The sequence below is a fragment of the Mobula birostris genome, unplaced genomic scaffold (genome assembly GCF_030028105.1).
Source record: "Mobula birostris isolate sMobBir1 unplaced genomic scaffold, sMobBir1.hap1 scaffold_2407, whole genome shotgun sequence".
In the NCBI taxonomy this organism is placed as follows: domain Eukaryota; kingdom Metazoa; phylum Chordata; class Chondrichthyes; order Myliobatiformes; family Myliobatidae; genus Mobula; species Mobula birostris.
The window spans coordinates 49,398-55,531 of NW_027275456.1; the positions used below are offsets into that span (position 1 = coordinate 49,398).

At 58.4% G+C, this 6,134-nt stretch overlaps 1 pseudogene; it reads right to left on the reverse strand.

Moving 5' to 3' along the window:
* The window catches only part of LOC140192739 (FACT complex subunit SSRP1-like), a 35,907-nt pseudogene extending 35,149 nt beyond the window's left edge, over positions 1–758 (reverse strand).
* Between the last annotated feature and the right edge of the window lie 5,376 nt (positions 759–6,134).

Sequence of the window (6,134 nt, forward strand, 5' to 3'; positions counted from 1 at the left end):
CCCCCCGGACACGGACGGACGGACCCGGGGGACCCGGACACAGACAGACGGCCCCGGGGGGGACCCAGACACAGACAGACGGCCCCGGGGGGACCCAGATGGACGGCCCTGGGGGGACCCAGACACAGACGGACGGACCCGAGGGACCCGGACACAGACGGACGGACCCGGGGGGGACCCGGACGGACGGACCCGGGGGGGACCCGGACGGACGGACACGGACAGACGGACCCCCCCGGACACGGACGGACGGACGGCCCCAGGGGGACCCGGACACAGACGGACGGACCTGGGGGACCCGGACACAGACGGACGGACCTGGGGGACCCGGACACAGACGGACGGACCCGGGGGACCCGGACACAGACGGACGGACGGACCCCCCCAGACACGGACGGACGGACGGCCCCCGGGGGACCCGGACACAGACGGACGGACCCGGGGGACCCGGACACAGACAGACGGCCCCGGGGGGACCCGGACACAGACGGACGGACCTGGGGGACCCGGACACAGACGGACGGACGGACCCCCCCCGGACACGGACGGACGGCCCCGGGGGACCCGGACACAGACGGACGGACGGCCCCAGGGGGACCCGGACACAGACGGACGGACGGACGGCCCCGGGGCCAGCGGGGTCCCGGCCGGGCCGCACCAGGCTGCCTTTCTGCTCCAGGAACACCTCGTTGTACTCCAGCACGTCGGCCGCCGCCATCTTGTCCCTCCCCCCGCCACCGGAAGTGACGTCGCCCGGCCGCCCGCCACAGCCTTGACCTCTGATTTTCTTCCCCCCCGCCCACCCGCTCTCTCTCCGATTTCACACACAAAACGGGGCGTTTTTGGAAAAGCCCCGCTCTCCTTTTCTGTTAACACCCCCTCCTCCTCCAATCCTGGGGTGGCGGGGTCAGGGGTCGTTGCTGGGCGTGACGTCACGGCGCTCGCTTCCCCCCCTCCAGCCGCTTTATCCGAGGTGATTTTTTAAAAATATTTTTTTGCTTTGCGCTGCCAGCTTTGCGTGTTTGTTTTTTTTTTCGCTGTTAGTTGTCTCTCCAACCCCTGGTGGGGCCGGTTAGGAGGCGGTGACGTCATCGCCCGCCTGACGGAATGACGCACGCCTCCTGACGTAATGACGCACGCCGCCTTGTTCAGGGGGCTTTTTAATTCTCTTAATCCTTCCCGGATCTGCACCCCGCCAGGAAGGGTGCTGGCGGATGCAGGGAGGAGTGTCTCTTCCTGCCTTGTCCAGCGGGGGTTTGGGCCCCCGTCCCTGCGCCTTGTCGTGTTTGTTGTTCCTTTGGGCAGAGAATCATATTTGCGTGCAGAAGAACCTGTTTTTGGTTCAGGGTAGGCGGGGCTTGGCTGGCGTGATGACGTTTCCACCCCCGGGCTGGGCGGTGCGTCGCCGGTGACGTCATATGGGGGCGGGGCGGAGAGTGGCGTCGGTGACGCGGCCCACGGAGGGGGTGTGGCCAGTGAAAGTGTTGGGGGGGCGGGCACATGCAAATAGGGGGGGGGCGGGCAAGGGAAGGGAGCCGAGGCACGTCAGCGGTGGGCGGTGAGGATGCAGATGAGGTGGGCGGTGCTATGCAAATGAAGGGCGTGGCCACGCCCCCCCCCCCCGGCTAGGCGGGGCGGCTCCCGTCCCGTCCCGTCCCGTCCCGGAGCCCCGGAGTTGCGCCGCCGTCCAGCAGCCGAGGGAGCGCCGTGTGTCTGTGTGTGTCCGCTCCGCCGGCCGAGGGAGCGCCTCCACCCCTCCCACCCCGTCCCGTGTCTGTGTGTGAGTGTGCCCGCTCCGCCGCCCGAGGGAGCGCTCGGGCTCCGCCTGCAGGGCAAGGACGGGCCGAGTGGACGCCGGCCGGAGCAAGCCATCGGCAGGGCGGCTGGTCCGTCCCGGATAGGACATCGGCGGAGGGCGGCGAGGAGGTGAGAGGGGCGAAGTTGCCTCGGAGTCGGGGCGGGTGAGGGGTGCGGTAACTGGGAGAGAGGGCAGGGGGAGCGTGGGAGGAGGTGGAGAGGAAGGAGAAAGCTGGAGGGAGTGAAGAACAGGGAGAGGGGAAGAATTAAGGAGGGGATTGAAAGGTGAGGGAGGGAGAGGGATGGGGAGGGGTTCAGAGGGATTGAGGGGTGGCAGTGACTGAGTGGGGAGGGAGGGTGAGGGAGGTGGACGGGCGAAGGGGTTGAGTGAGGAGGTGGAGGGCGGGATGAAGGGAGAAGGAGGATGGGAGGGAGGGCAAGAGGACTTGGAGGGGAGAGTGAGGGAGAGGTGAGTGACCTGGAAGGAATGGAGTGGGAGAGGGAAATGGAGGAGGAGGAGGGCAGAGAAAGGGTCACTCCGCACGGAAATGAGGCCACTCAGCCTGACCTGGCTGTGCTGGCCGCCCTGGACCTGTCCCAATTGCCCACGTTGTCCCCCAAATCCAGGCATGCCCTCGCTTGGCAGCCTTTTTCCCGAATCATTTCCTGTCCGTTGCCCTTCCGGTGGGGCGAGGGTGGAGGTTTTGCTGAGGTCAGCGTTTGCCAACTCTACTTGTCTGGCTAGACACAGAAAGATCCCAGCCCCAGGAAGGGGTGGGGGGGAGGGTGACCCTGTCTGGTCATCTGATGCTTCTGGAAATTGGAAATTTAACCAATTTCCCCCGGGATCAGTTAAGTATGACAATGACTATGCCTCTCCCCCACATCTCTATGTGTCTCCCCTCCCTCCCTCTCTTCCCCATCTGATTGTCTCTCCCTTTTCCTCTCTCTCTCCTTCCCATCTGTCTCTCTCTGTCCCTCCCAGCCCCAGGTTCACTCCAAACAGAGACGGTGGGGGGGGGGGGGGCGTGACACTGAGACGGCAGAAAACTCTCACCGGCGGGGGGATAGGAGGCAGGGAGGGGGCAGAGTGGACTTGGAGCCTGGGAGAGCCGGATGGGGGGAGGGAAGAAGAGCTGACGATGGGGTTTGAGAGCAGTGGACTTTCGTACAGCGGTTTACACACAGGCACTCTCACACAATTCGGAGATAACAGTTAATTATTAAACGCCGGACTGGATTTGTTCACAGAGGCCATGTGCAGTACAGAAACAGAAAGAGGCACGCACGGACCCACACACTCAGGCATGCACACGCGCGCAGACGGACATGCACACGCATGCACTCAAACGCGCACACATGCAGACACAGATGTGCTCATGCACACAGACAGACGCGCGTGCTCATGAACACAGGTGTGCACACACACAGACTCGTGCAGATATTTGCACGTACGCAGTCTGGCCTCAGTCCTCTATCATGCACTGGAAGATCGGTGGTTGGTGGTGCTGTGGACAGTTCAGGTACCTCTCTTCCCCCCCCCCACCCCCCAAGGACACAGTGGGCTGCAGATCCAGGGAGAAAGGTGGCAAATGCAGTTAAATAGTGAGAGTTGTCCATAAAACCTGGTTGTCCTACCGAGAGGTAGACAGGGTGGAAAAGAAGCTGCAATTAATCAGTTAGCAGATGTCTCCACAACAGCTGATGTCGTTTCCAGTGAGGACGATTATCGTGATTTACTGGGGGGGGGAGGGGGAACCGCGATCAGCTGGGCCAAGATACGGCAAACACAGTTTAATTTAGATGAGTGTGAGGTGTTGTGTTTGGGGAAGTCAGATCCAGGATGTGAATTTAACAGTGCACAGTAGGACCCTGGGGAGTGTTGTAGAACAGAGAGACCTCGGGGTACAGGGACACAGTTCTCTGAAAGTGGGGTCACAGGTAGACAGCGACCCTGGGGAGTGTTGTAGAACAGAGGGACCCAGGGGTACAGGGACACAGTTCTCTGAAAGTGGAGTCACAGGTAGACAGGGACCCTGGGGAGTGTTGTAGAACAGAGAGACCTCGGGGTACGGGGACACAGTTCTCTGAAAGTGGAGTCACAGGTAGACAGCGACCCTGAGGAGTGTTGTAGAACAGAGAGACCTCGGGGTACAGGGACACAGTTCTCTGAAAGTGGAGTCACAGGTAGACAGGGACCCTGGGGAGTGTTGTAGAACAGAGAGACCTCGGGGTACAGGGACACAGTTCTCTGAAAGTGGGGTCACAGGTAGACAGGGACCCTGGGGAGTGTTGTAGAACAGACGGACCCAGGGGTATGGGGACACAGTTCTCTGAAAGTGGGGTCACAGGTAGACAGGCCGGTGAAGAAGACGTTTGTCACGCCGGCCTTCGTCGGTCAGGGCACCGAGTACAGGAGACGGGAGGTCACGTCACAGTTGTACAAGACGTCGGTGAGGCCGCACTTGGAGTACTGTGTTCGGTTTTGGTTGTTCTGCTGTGGGAGAGATGCCGTCGAGCTGGGAAGAGTGCAGAGGGAGATTTAGGAGGATGACGCCGGGACTCGAGGGACTGAGTTACGGAGAGAGGTCGGGCAGGTTGGGACTTTATTCCCTGGAGTGCAGGGGTGACCTTACAGAGGTGTGTTAAACCACGAGGGGCACCGATAGGGTGAGTGTGCACAGACTTTTCCCCAGGGTCGGGGAATCAGGAACCAGAGGGCACAGGTTTAAGATGGGGGGGTGGGGGGGGGGAAGGAATCTTTTTCACCCAGGTGGTAGTCCGTCTGTGGTCCGAGCTGCCAGAGGAAGTGGTCAAGGCAGGTACATTAACGACACTTGGACAGGGACACAGATAGGAAAGGTTTAGAGGGATACAGACAGATCAGTTTTGCTGTTCTGCCACAGTTTGGTGGGGCGGAAGGACTTTTTCTTGTGTTGAGTCTGGTTCACATTTGCAAATCCTAAATCTCGGGTGTGTCTTTGAGTGTGCGCTCTCTCTCTCGCTCTCTCACTCTCTCTCGCTCTCTCTCTCTCCCTCTCTCTCTCTCTCTCTGTCTCTCATGCTCGATGTGACTCAGTGAATTCTCATCGCAAAACCGTTCCAGAGAGATTTGGGATCAGTCAGCAGAGGAAATGGTGGGGAGAGTGTGTGTGCTCCCACAGGGAGTGAAACCACAGGTGGGGGCATATCTGAGTGCAGACAGTGGGGGTGAACAGGAAGTTCTGTTGCCCTCCATTACAGGCTGGTATCTGATCCAGGGGTTCAGGGGGTTTATATATAGAATAACAGATTCCCGGCAGTGGGTTACAAACTGGGATCTAATCCAGGGGTTCTCGGGGTTTTTATATAGACGAACAGATCCCTGGGAGTAGGTTACAGACTGGGATCTAATCCAGGGGTTCGGGGGGGGGCGGGGGTTATATATGTACCCCGTGGATTCAGGTTCATTGGGTCACAGGGTTGGTACATATTGGCCCAATTAAGCGGCTTGCCCAGGTCGTGGAAGTTTCACAGTTAGAAAGGTCAAGCTGAGGAATAAATCCCATTTTAAGATGAAATACCGAACAAATCAGACCACTGTCAATACTACCGCAGTACCAGAAAACTGTGCATTGGTTCCTGACGGTTATCGACAGAGGAATTCACACAGAGTACGCCGTTGTGTTCTTTTGACTGACTGTGAATGAACTCAATTAGCGCAGGCGCCCTGTACCGATAATGCTCTGCCTCCCTTCAATGCTTTCGACGACGGCACCCTCCAAATCTTCCTTTTCATTGGAACATTCAAGGTGATTGACGTTACCTTCAAACTATTCGTAGTTGCTGACTTGTTGAATTAGTGAAATCATTTCATTTTCACTCCCGGTCGTTCCTGGCATCACCAAGCCCGAATATTTGAAACTGCGGTGAGCAAAGTTATCTTACTACTGACTTCTCACCAACTATCAGTGACAAAAATCACTGCTTTTTGAACACAAATACCTGTAACTGAGACTTTTTCAAAACTGTTTGCTCTGAGCACAGTTCAGAGCACGCTCTGATGATCACACAAATACAAGCAACGCTCGTTGGAACCTGTTTGGCGGCAGTCTCCTGACCCGATTAAGCGGCACAGCATCCCGAATAAGCGAAGAGAATCCCAGCTACTTTCTCCATTAGTTTTTGTTCTTTTAAGAGTTGTCCCAAATAAACCGACGGCCAAGTTAACTGGAATTCACTGTGTATAAAATAGCAGGACCCTGGGAGTGGGTGACAGACTGAGATCTGATCCAGGGGTTCGAGGGGGTTTATATATAGAATAACAGATCCCCGGGAGTGGGTTACAGGCTGGGATC